The 12,135-nt window shown below is 43.2% G+C and overlaps 1 long non-coding RNA gene across 1 annotated transcript in view; it reads left to right on the forward strand.

Moving 5' to 3' along the window:
• LOC144937088 (uncharacterized) overlaps positions 1 to 2,147 on the forward strand; it is an 84,539-nt gene extending 82,392 nt beyond the window's left edge. The window contains exons 2-3 of the long non-coding RNA XR_013637567.1: positions 697 to 810; positions 2,015 to 2,147. This is a non-coding gene — a long non-coding RNA (uncharacterized LOC144937088). The remainder of the gene's footprint in view (positions 1 to 696; positions 811 to 2,014) is intronic.
• The last annotated feature ends 9,988 nt before the right edge of the window (positions 2,148 to 12,135 follow it).

Below are 12,135 nucleotides of genomic sequence, written 5' to 3' on the forward strand. Positions count from 1 at the left end.
TTTTTAAATCTGATCAGATTGTGTGATTTCGTTCAGGGGCAATATTGTAACCGTAAACATATATTTTAAAAACAACAATAATAACGTTAGCGAGTAATCTCACATCACAGCCCCTATATCTTATTGAATTCTGTTTGGATCTGCCAGTGCCCGAATCGGAGTCTGTAGCGAATGAGTCTCTTTATTTAAAACGAGGCGAGAGCGGCGAACGGACCCTAGTGAGCACATCCAAGGGGGTTATTTCCACTCTCAAGGCGGGGAGACACGGGCGGTTGAACAATGCATTTAGATTATTTGGCTGATAAAAATGTCCACATGATAACCCACCCACTTCGTTCAGCTATCGCTTCATGAAAAACAGCTACATAGCTCAGTGGAGCTAACCTGCTAAAAAAACATTGTAATGAATACACTTTTAAAAAAATACTTGAATCAGCAACCTTTGAATCAGTGTGCCAACCATTACACCAAGGTAGCATCTCATAATAGATCAGTGTGCCTTAGCTGGTAAAATAAACATATAATAGTGATTTGCGTACTTTTCCTATACTTTGCACTCATATCGTGTGTTCGTATTGCTTATTGTTGTAACTTGCTGACCCGCGCCTACTGGACATCTGTGAAAAAGAGCTCTGGAGCTCATCGAATTCCTCCAGGATTCATAAATATTCCGATCCTCCGTGTGCCACCAACCAGATGCAAGCCCCCCCGGGGGATTCCATCTCGGCTCTGTAGCAGCAGCAGCAGCCTGCCGCCGTCTGCCGTGCCGCCAGAGGGCGAAACTCGCAGCGACATCCTCGGCGGAGCAAGGTGCGTGGATCAACAACAAGCAGAGGGCGGCAGGGTTATCAAGAGACATCGTGAAGGGGTGCTTCTGTTCTAGATTTGAAGCTTTCGTGACTGCAAGGAATCATCTTCTTAGGTTTTTTCGGTAAAGTCACGTAGAAAGTACTTCTGTTATTTGCACAGGAGGAGGAGCAGAGGGTGCAGAGGAGCGGGAGAGGCATGGGAAGTGGAGCGAGGTGAGAGGATCGAGCGAGATGGGAGAGAATGGAGAGGGGAGGGAGATGGTGAGAGCATTGCGAGGGGGAGGATGATGAGACGTGAGATAGATGGGAGAGCATGGCGAGAGGAGGGAGTTGAGAGGGCAGCATTGAGAGTGGAAGAGACGGGAGAGCATTGGCAGGGGAGAGAGATGGGGAGAGGGTAGAGAATGGTTTATGGATGTTTATTCAAGTGGTTTTCTCACTCTGATTTTGTAATGGAGATTTGATATTTTACGTGACGTCTTGCATTTTAGACATCTTTGTTAATGAATCATGGGTTTTAGTCTTGTTTTTTCCGTGAAAATGTTAGCACTAACTTTTTAATCTGCATTTTTTTAGAGTAATAAAAAGTACAGTGTGGATATAGTATGTGTGGTATTGTTCCACTTCGCTCGAATCGCTTTTACTGGTTGTTGTATGTAGGCGACCACTTTTAAATCAATCCACTGCTGGATGAGTGTCTACTAGTCTGTGCTGGTCATTGGGGTTATTAATGAGCTATTAGTCACTACACCGCTCAGTCCGTTTACAGGCTTTAAAGATTTAAGCACCTACATTTAGTTTATTGGATATTTCACGGTATTGTATGTTTAAGATAAATGTTACTTTTGCTTTAAATATACGTTATCGGCGGGAAAACAGCAAGTTTGCATGCCGAATTACAGGAAAGCAGAGCAAATCGTGTCTTTAAATCACCGTTGTAAGTGTGTTTGTCGTTTTTTTTTGTTTCAGGGGCATATTTCGTCGTGATTTTGCACAAAACGGGTAGCTTCTAGCCTAATTTGCAAAAAAAACCAGTTTATTCCGTGTAATTGCAAGAAAATCACATTTCCAATGGGTAATGTAATGAAACAGCGCCCCCTAGGGAGAAATGGCGCCCCCTAGTGGTGAAACAGCGCCCTCTAGTGGCCAAAAAGTGTTCAGTGGCAGAAAAAAAAAAGATGTCACCTTTTCCTTCTCTCTTCCAGGTCGCCTCATTCCTGTGTTCGCCTCTCCACCTGCACCCATCAGGAGGCTCTCTCTCTCATGTCTGGTTGCAGGTCTCTGTCTGCCAGCCTTGTGAACAACATTCGTCAAGTCGTGTCACGAGGGGGGGGGGGGGGTCGATCTCCAACTTCGCCGTATGCCGACTTGTCCTGTATTATTCAGAGGAGTTCCACACATATGGGTGTTCACAATCATCTCTGCGCGCCCCCAGTGACTGCAAACCTACTGCATGTCTTGTAAATTAGCAACTATTTAACCTGGGATTTGAACCCAGGTCGCCAACTTATAAAGCAGCAAAGTGATCCATTACACCACAGTGGCTTTCTAGTTGCTAGTAGTGTTCCGGTTATTAAATCATCGACGTTTAAGAAGTTGGTTCAGGTGTATTTTTTCAAAATGTAATAAAAAAAAGTGAAACGTTTAACTTTCTCTATCTCTAGTAATTGAGCCAAAAAAATATGTAAAATATAGTGGGATTTGAACCCAGGTCATCAGCTTCAGTAGCAAAAGTTTATCCACCTCGCCATAACGTTCTAGGCATGCATGCAACTGTTCCGGTTATCTTATTATTGTTTGAAACATTTCACGTATATATATTTTTTACTAAATTATTTTGAAACAAAAAACTCGTCAGCGTTTCTAATTTAGTTCTATTCGTCATTCAAACGAGCAACAAAAAAACGAAACTAAAATGTTGGATCTGAACCCAGAACTTCAATGAGTTGCAGCCTCGTGCCGTTGGCCACTTGGCCACTGAGGAGATGCGATATCGTGGGCCTACCGGAGTGACTTGAACGGTGCACAACGCAGTCAGTGGAGGTTAAGAGTGTGAGTAATTATGGAATCACTGAATGAATAAATGTATTTTCGCAAGTGACAAGCGTGTGTGTTTGATTTCATCACGTTGAAGTAACGTCGTTATGGGCATGCATAAATAAAACTTGGTAAAAGCTTATAACTGGGTTTTGAACCATGACGGGTCGCTTCAAAGGCAGCCGTGTGAGCCATTACACCACCACGGACTGAGCATGGTGGCAAGTATTCTGATTGTTAAACTAAAGTCGTTTTCCACTTTATAGAAAATACTTTTTTTAAAAGATGTACCTCCTTAGCTTTTCATCTTCGTGCATTATTGGCGAATTTTCATAACGAAGAGGTGAACAATTTAAATGGGAAAAAGCGAACGTCAACAGGTGTGGGATTTGAACACAGCCTCACGCACGCTGCACGTTCGCACACCGCGGAGTTGTGCGCGCAGCCAGTGCCACCCTTGCCGACGTGTGGTGGCATCATCGTTCAGAGGCTTTAGAAAGACACCCGCCACAGCAGCTGCCACCGTTTTAAGTGACGGTTGGATCCTAGCCAACAACTTTCTCTCCCAGGAAAATAGCTGGCGCATGGAGATCGCCTTCTTCCAAAAGTTAACATCTCCTTTACATTTCGATTTAAAGCTTTCGTGACTGCAGGGATTCATTCATCTTCTTGGTTCTTTCGGTAAAGTCACGTAGAAGGGAAATAATAAAATAAAGCGTCTCCCCCGACAGACCTCCCCGACAGACCTGGTCTTCACCTGAGGACGGCTGCTTGCGTTGTGGCCGAAACGTCGTGAGAATTATTTTATTATGTTTTATTTTATTATTTCCCTTCTACGTGACTTTACCGAAAGAACCAAGAAGATCTCCTTTACAATAATTATTTTCTGGTATTTGCATTATAAGCGACGAGAGTGGACATTTAAGCGACGCTTCATCTTTGAACGATAAGAGGAGTAAGTGGGGCTTCGAGCAGGAGCCGTCGGGAGAAGGGATTGGTGGCCAATGGTTGTGACTACCCGTGAAGTGGCAGGCCCATGGGGTGCTCCCTAAATGTAACCCGATATTGAGTTGTTGCAGAGAAACAGTTCGCATGTATTTACATTATATATGGAGGCAGTCTAAAGTAAACTAAAACTAAGCTATTTTTATTTGATCAGGTAAGGCCCATTCAGCTATTTAAGCTATATAACTCTTTTTCAGCAGCGACCTGGCCACAAATAATTGCTCAACGAAGTGACTTGTCACGTGGAAATGTATCGCAGCCAAATACTCTAAACGCACCTTTCTAAATGTGGAGGGAAAGACCGGAAGACCGATAGAAAAATCCATGCGAGAACATGCAAACTCCAAATTTACAGACTCGAACCCACGACCTCCTGTATACCAGGCGAGGTAGTTAACATCTCGCACAGTGGCGCACAGTTAGTCATGGCAGTGGTTATTATGTTTTCTGATAAATCACAAGAGGCATCTCATCGCGCTGAAAGTTGCCCCCTTTATTATAATTTGCAACGCCTTTAAATGGAACGAGCGAAGGAACAATTGGATCATTGTGTGCTTGAAACTTTGACACACTCCTTTTCAGTACGTCAGCATGCTGTTGAAGTTGCATGTTTTCCAAATGTGCAATGCTTGCTCATTGCTCATGGTTGCGTGGGTACCGCTATACAATTAGATTTTCTCTGGAGGCCAGTATTACTCATTTCACCGAGATTCAAGAAAGTGAAAACCTCGCCAATGTTAATTTACTTGGTACGAAACGGTCATAATTCACGCAAACGCTCTTTTTATGACCGTTATGTTTGAGGCAAAAAAGCATACGGTGTCGTGTATATTGTTAATGTTGTGTATCGCAAGAACATTTGAATAAATTTGCGGTTTAGTTAATTTGTGATAGCAACATATGCCAACGATGGGAATGATACCACGTGTTTGCACCGCCTTCCCGGTTATGGCAGCATGTTTCCTTTCTGAGTGAAGACAACATAACAAGTAACTCACAAATGTGTGCACACAATCATTCAATAACGAGGCTTCTGTTCATTGGTCTGGAATGTCACCAGACCAGAGCTGCAATATTGCCAATTTCGGTCTGCAGTTAATGAATTTAGATTTGGCTGCTCAGTTCGTCAATGTGTTAACATTTTGCATTCATTATTTAGCCTTGTTAAATTTGGAGTGCCAATTACCGTATGCTTACGCGCGTATGCCCTGTGGCAAACGCATTGTGCATAATTGGCCTAATGACGTAATATAAAGAGTTGTAGGAGAATGAGACTCTGTGCCTGGTGCGCTGTGTGAGGCCACTATGTGATGGGTCTGAACAACAACAGCACGTGCACCATGGCTCTTACTGGCCCAGTGTTGTTACATTGTGCCTGCATATCTTTCCAAAGTTTGCACCTCCGATGACCATGGTTGGCTACGTACGGTGCGAAAGAAGTTCAACATTCTGTCCCTACATACGGCCTGACAGGTTATACAATTAAATTTGGATGTATTTTAGCTTATAAATGTGACTGCATCTTAAGGGGCTGCACAGAAACAACAGTGGACATATTTATTTTGTGGAGACAAAAGAGGCATTCAGTCACAGCCAATGGATAGAAAGGACTTCGACAGGGGTAAAGATGACGGGCGAACGGGAGTTTCTGACGTAGAGGGGGCAGCAGAGGAGAAGGAGCGACCTCCCACTGTGCGAAGGTTGCCTGAGGGCTTCAACAGAAAGCCTGTGGCGCAGGGTGCGCGGAGGGGAGTGCAGTGAGATGAGAGGCGAGAGGTAGGCAGCTGGGAGTCCATGGAGGATATGTTGTAATGTTTATAAAAGCAACCATGAGAACACGTGCTCAAGCAAGCAAGGGTACTCAACTGGGTTGGGATCCGTCTTGCGAAGCTCTCTAGCCATCGAACAAAGAGGGGCACCACATTGCGCGCTTTCACATGCGCTTCTGCGGCCGTCTGGAACGCTCTGCCTTCCGATATTAGGAAGCCACTGCAGCTACGCACTTTTAAATATTGATTGAAAACTCATTTCTTTACTTGTGTTTGGACAAATCATCTACGCAAGCATGTCCAATGCATGCTAACATTGACAACATGGTCTTGGTCCAAAACAGTTTAAAAGACGTAGTCCATTAAAACAAGCGTGTAATGATGACTCAGCTCCAACACAATGTCACGATTCAATGTTACGATTCGGTGTCACGATGTGCTTAAAGGATGGACAATTCATTATTATTTTTGGGTTTCCCTTGGCGCTGCGGGGCTACGTTTTGAGCAGCACAAGGCGATGCAGCAACAATCCACAGTTGCACTGCACTGCTCTGGTGCCATGTGTATGCCCCCCACCTTAACCAGTGTGGTAATTTATCGTGAAATAACCCAACAACTTTGGCCCTCATCTCGCAGTGGATTGGATAATGGGGCTGTAACTGTAGTACATGTGGAGCATGTAGAATATATACTGATACTGGCTGTACATTACACACTCCGTGAATCCGACATGTAATGTTTAGTACAGGTATCTCTCGATTTACGTAAAACGAAATTTCGTTAATTGAAGTGGCCTTTTCCGTTAATTTAAGACTAAACATTAGGGATGTGTTTCGGACAGTCATGCCAACTCTACTCCTAACCTTAAAAATATACACCCATATTACTTTTCGCAGTACAAAAATAATAGTAAAGAACGTGAATATTAAAACGATTAAATAACTCTTGACTCCAAGATTTCGTGACTGCGGGAATTCATATTTTTGGGTCTTTCTTTAAAGTCACGTAGATAGGTTCAAAGAAAATGGCTGCTGACATTTGGGCTACGCCCATTTCAAACCTTTATAAACAGTTTGCCTTGGCAGGCTAACCCCCCTTTTCCTGATGACGACCGCTTGTGTTGCGATCGAAATGTCGTAGTTTTTTTTGTAATTTTCTTTGAAACTATTTCCGTGACTTTACCGAAAGACCCAAGAATAAGATTACATAACTATTAATTGAATACGAAAATAATTAACATTTTCAGGGAAGCCACCAAAAGAACTGTACGTTGGAATGAATAGAAAGGTGACGTGAAGGCGTTCCTGTTGCACAGCTGTCGTGGATGGATGACGTAGCCTACCGGGTGATTCTTCTTTGATGTCGTGGTGCGTTGCCGTAGTGAAATTTCGTAAACGCGGAAATTCGATTCCATCAATCGAAAAGTCCCCATGATTTGTTAATTGCATTCACGCGAGATTTCGGAAACCGAACGTTCGTACATCGAGGGATAATACCTGTACTGGATGCACAATGGGGTAGTGATGATGCACCGATTCTCTTAATTAAAATCGATTCTTACACTCGTGCAGACAGGCGCTCATATTCCTACCAGGTCAAACAAAGTATTCACTCTGGAGTTAAATTGCAAACGTGAATTATGACAAGGAATCAGATGACGAGAGGGAGCAAATCTTTAAAGACATCGAATTTACAGGACCGAGAAGATCATCGATGCACTCTTTAATTATTTTAAGCTCACATAGCAAGGATGACAAATTATTTAAATCAATTGTTTATTACATACTTACCTACACAACAACAAATATTACAGCAAGAAGTGTTATGCCATTCAATGAAGTAACCTCAATGATTATTTGCAAACACATCGCAAACACGACTGCTGTCGTGAAGGATATTTTACACGATCAATTACAAATGTCGAAAAGGGTACCACAAGTCGTTCGGGCATCAGTGTGGTGTGGGTTTTTACTCCTGTTGCCATTTTCCAGTGAACTCGGAGGCATTTTGCCGGATTTACTCCAAATGTGGTGGAGTCAAAAAAAATGTGGACGGATTAGGGTCCCTAGAACATGTGACCACAGTTTCCGAGCCCCCTGTAATTCTATCGTTTAGTCACATCCTGCCACTCCCCCCCCCCCTCCAATTCGTCTTGCGTACAGCCCTTCCGTTTGAAATCAGAGATGCAGTGTCTCAGCCAGACTCATGGAATGGCATCTTCTGTATTGATTCTGAGGATACGGGATGTCCAGTGGCAGTCACATGGGGTTTTCAGATATTTGGTTGTTCCAGCTGTTACTGCTGCGAATGGGATGTCCAGCTGGATTCCAGTAAATTAGGTTCTTAGTAAGTAACAATTAAGTACAAATTATAATCTACAAATCACTTTGATTTGCTGGGACCAAGGTTCTTATGAATAATTCATTGCCATGTACATTTTTCCTGCTATATTTGTAAGTTATGAGTAAGTTTTTTTCATAGCAGGCCACTGTATGCCTGTCTCTGGTCCGCATTTGCTGACGTAGAATTTCATTTCAGTTTCATTTATTTGGTAAAGCCATGTGAGCCATTCGGCTCTTGAATCCCCGCAAATGACGAACTTTAAATTATGCCACGGCGAGCAACCATCGCCTCCCTAGTTCAAAATCTTGGCAGGATCCTCCTGAAGACGACTCACGAGACTCAGTGAGGCACTGCTGGATGAACAAGGGCAATCATATAAACATTAGTGTCCGTCTCCTCGACAGACCTGTTCTCCACCTGAGGACGGCTGCTTGCGTTGTGGCCGAAACGTCGTGAGAATTATTTTATTATGTTTTATTTTTTCTTATTTTATTATTTCCATTCTACGTGACTTTACAGAAAGAACCAAGAAGATTAGTGTCCGGGTCAATATTTAACATACACGTATTGGTAGATATTTAATATATCATTAAACGTTTGAAAATTTAATTGGAAGTATTTTTGTCAATATTATTAATTTGTCAATGACACTACAAACACTCTTTATAAGGTAGTAAAACAAAATTAACCCGTATTTATTTTATATATCCGGGTAAAGTAGTGGTGCAGCAGTTTGCACACCGCATTATATCCCCGGTGACTTGAGTTCGCTTTCCGCTCACGGATAACATCAGTGGCGAGTGATACCTTCACCGGTCTAGGGCTTGCACTCCTCAACCCGCACCGACCACATTGGTGAAGTATGGTCAAACAACCCCCTCGGTCGACATGGCGTGAGAGAGGCCTTCAACAGATTGACAACGGGCTGTGAACTATTATTATCTTTAAGATTTTATAATTTTCCAAAAATATTCGCTGTGTTGCTGTGTTGCTGGTAATGTGCTTGGCCGTGTGACAGCCTCTTTCCGGAGTCAGACATCACAGACAAAAGGAACAATAATGCATCGACTCCCAGGTATGTACCCATTATTAGCAGCTAGTGCGGGATAATCCTGAGCAAACGATGACAAAGTTACAAAACAATCGCTGTCGTTAATAATATTGTGCAGCTTGCGAGCTCATTTTTTTTTGGTTTCGGCTGAACAAAAAAAAAGCAAAAAAAATAGTTACTTGTTCAATTTGTAAACGACAGATTAAATCAAGAGTCGAACGTCGCGAAACGATCATGTTTCCAAGCTTTTAACAATTAAAAAAACTGCCCCCTACTGTGTGTTTGTGGCTAAATTTGTGTTTGACGTGGTACACTTTCTGCTACAGATACTCTCGGTAAATGAACTCAGTCTTAAAAATAAAAAGAGGGCTTCGCAGCGCTAAGCCGCATGTTTTTTTTTTGGGGGCCACAAGTATATGTTGTCATTTCGGGAAAGGATCATTCCACAGCTGACAGTAATTGTGGTTTCACAGAGGTATTTCAAGGTAATCTTGAGCTGAGTCTTGGAGCAAACTTGACATTTTTTTTTAACGGGATGAATGATTTGTCTGTGTAACGGCTGCTTAAGTTGGAACAAAAATTGCAGACCGCGCTGAAACGAGCAGTCCGCTCAGCGCATACCCGGTGTCTGCAGGAAGACGTGCACAGACAGTGGAGATGATGTTTACATTTGAAGGTGCTACCGAGAGCCAGAGGTTTTAAATCCAGGCAGCCACCCGTCCTCAAGTATAGTGAGTTGACAGTTTCACTCCAGTCACCAAGGACGACACAGAGACAAAGATCCCTTGCATAGCCTTTCTTTCGGTAAAGTCACGGAGATAGAAAAATAATAAAATAAAATAAAACACGACGCTTCGGTGTGACTTTACCGAAAGAGCCAGTGAGTATGGATACCTGCAGTCACGAAAGCTTCAAATCAAGATTTAACAGACTAGTTTGGGCAAGTGCTGTTAGCGAGCACCTATGATGGCCGGGCCGGTACGGCACGCGAGAGGGTGGCCAACACCACGTCAGCCCGCCTTTGTCTCCCTCGTGGCGATGTTTACACGTCGTGAGCGGAAATCTAACTCGGGTTGTCGGGTTTGAAGTGCAGTGAGCTAACCACTGCGCCACCGCTCCCCACAACGACTACACACGCAAACATGATAATCAATAAACTAATTCTGCATTAACTGGGCTCGATTCTATTCATGAAAATGTAACATTTTATTGAACTGTCACGTGCTCAACATGACTCCCAGTGGCAGAGTGGGTGTGGGAGTGCATCCCCCTACTGTGCTGAACAAAAGCCACTCGAAGGAATCTCCAATCTCAGAAGTAGTTTTTGTGATATCCGCTGTTTCCCACACACGTTTACACTGCTCTGCAAGCAAACGTTATTCGATACTTGATCTCATCACATTACCAAGATTGCGAAATTGGTATAAAATGGAGACAAAATGAGAAGAGAAATGAAAAATGATAGACACGCAGTAGGCCGCAGAATATGCCTGCTTGGAAAGAAAATGCCATGTTTTTTTAAGGGGATCAGCATGGAGTATGTAAATATTGTGCCATCATTTAAGAGTAGGGCAATATCTTTGGTATTCATGTGAGATTTAGCGAGGGTTTTAAGAGTTATGCTGATTTAGGGGTGTGCCAGGTGGCACTGAGAGTAGACATCTTTGTTTGATGGGCACATTCCGGCGTTAAGGAAGGATGTGGCTGCCACATGCACATATACCTCACTAACTCCAACTTAGGAAGAAAATTCTAAATATGGCAAACAACTGGAAAAAGCGTATCATTATTTTAACAATAAAAAGCGATAGCGATTTCCACACTCAAATGAGCATGAGATGGAGCTAATATCCTTATCAACAGCCTTGAGCCAGGGGTGGAAATTCCACGTATCTATGATGGGGCAAATTTACTCACATCACAACCGCCGTTGACTTCCCACAATGTGGTTCTCATCGACCTCGGAGGGACGATGAGCTGAGTGGACCACGGACTGGGGATTTGAACTCGTACAATTCCGCTCGTGAGTTGCACGCACTGACGGTGCACCTCGTTGTCTGGCCTGACATGAGCAATGGGGCAGAGGCAGGTGACGTGAGCAATGGGGCAGAGGCAGGTGCCGTGTGGCCAGGTCGCTCCGGGGTCAGAGAGCACAGTGCTCGCACCACTGAGACCAAGGGTTTGAATCTGGGCTTAAGAGACCGGTGGTGGAATTTGATTCTCAGGTCTAATCGAGTTGATGGTCTTAGCACAGTCAACGGTGCACGCAAATCCAATAATAATACACGCGGGGTTTAATTTAATATGACAAAATGTAAAATCTGCAACGAAAATAAAATGAGTTTAACTGCCATGTGACAAACATCCCTATAGCAGGAAACATGGGACAGTGCAGTGCCCCTTAGTGTGGATAGAGGTCAATTTGAAGGATCTCAGAAGTAGTTCTGTGGTATCACCTTCTGCGGACTGGTCACTAACATGGGGCGATGCACTGCTCTGCAAGAGTTCAAAATGAGCATTTCTTGATGTCGATGTTGGGATTGTGATACAGTTGGAAGAAAAAAACAAATCAATAAATATCTTCAGTAGCCTAAATTACATAAATTTAGATGAAATAGGAGTCGAGAGTGTTATATTTATATAGTTAAATAACATTCATAATAAGCATTTAACAAAAAATAATTATCCCAATGCTCCTCTACAGCACGAAATAAGATACAAAACCACGCTTCTTGCAAAGACAGGGCCCCATCATTCGGATGGTAGTCCTCCAACAAATTACATTTGGTAAGAGCGAGTGCTTGTTTCGCAAACTTCACTCCGCTGGTGAGACCCAGAATGGGTGAAACCCAGTCCAGAGTTTGTTTGCTTAACCAAATGCCGCGGATTAATATAAGTCTCTCGGAGGTGAATATTCGATGAAGGAAGACATTTCTAGAAGGACGGAGGTTGTGATAGAGGCTAAGAAGCAGATCAATAAAAATGCTGCTTGACGACTTGAGGAAGACGGGGGGGGGGGGGGGCACCGTGAAATGAAGAAATTAGCTCAAGAACGGAGAGAAGGGAATGAGTTTGAACGAACGACCTGCCATATATATAAAACATATTTACTAGGTAAGGC

Source organism: Lampetra fluviatilis, chromosome 18, assembly GCF_964198595.1.
Source record: "Lampetra fluviatilis chromosome 18, kcLamFluv1.1, whole genome shotgun sequence".
NCBI classification, from domain to species: domain Eukaryota; kingdom Metazoa; phylum Chordata; class Hyperoartia; order Petromyzontiformes; family Petromyzontidae; genus Lampetra; species Lampetra fluviatilis.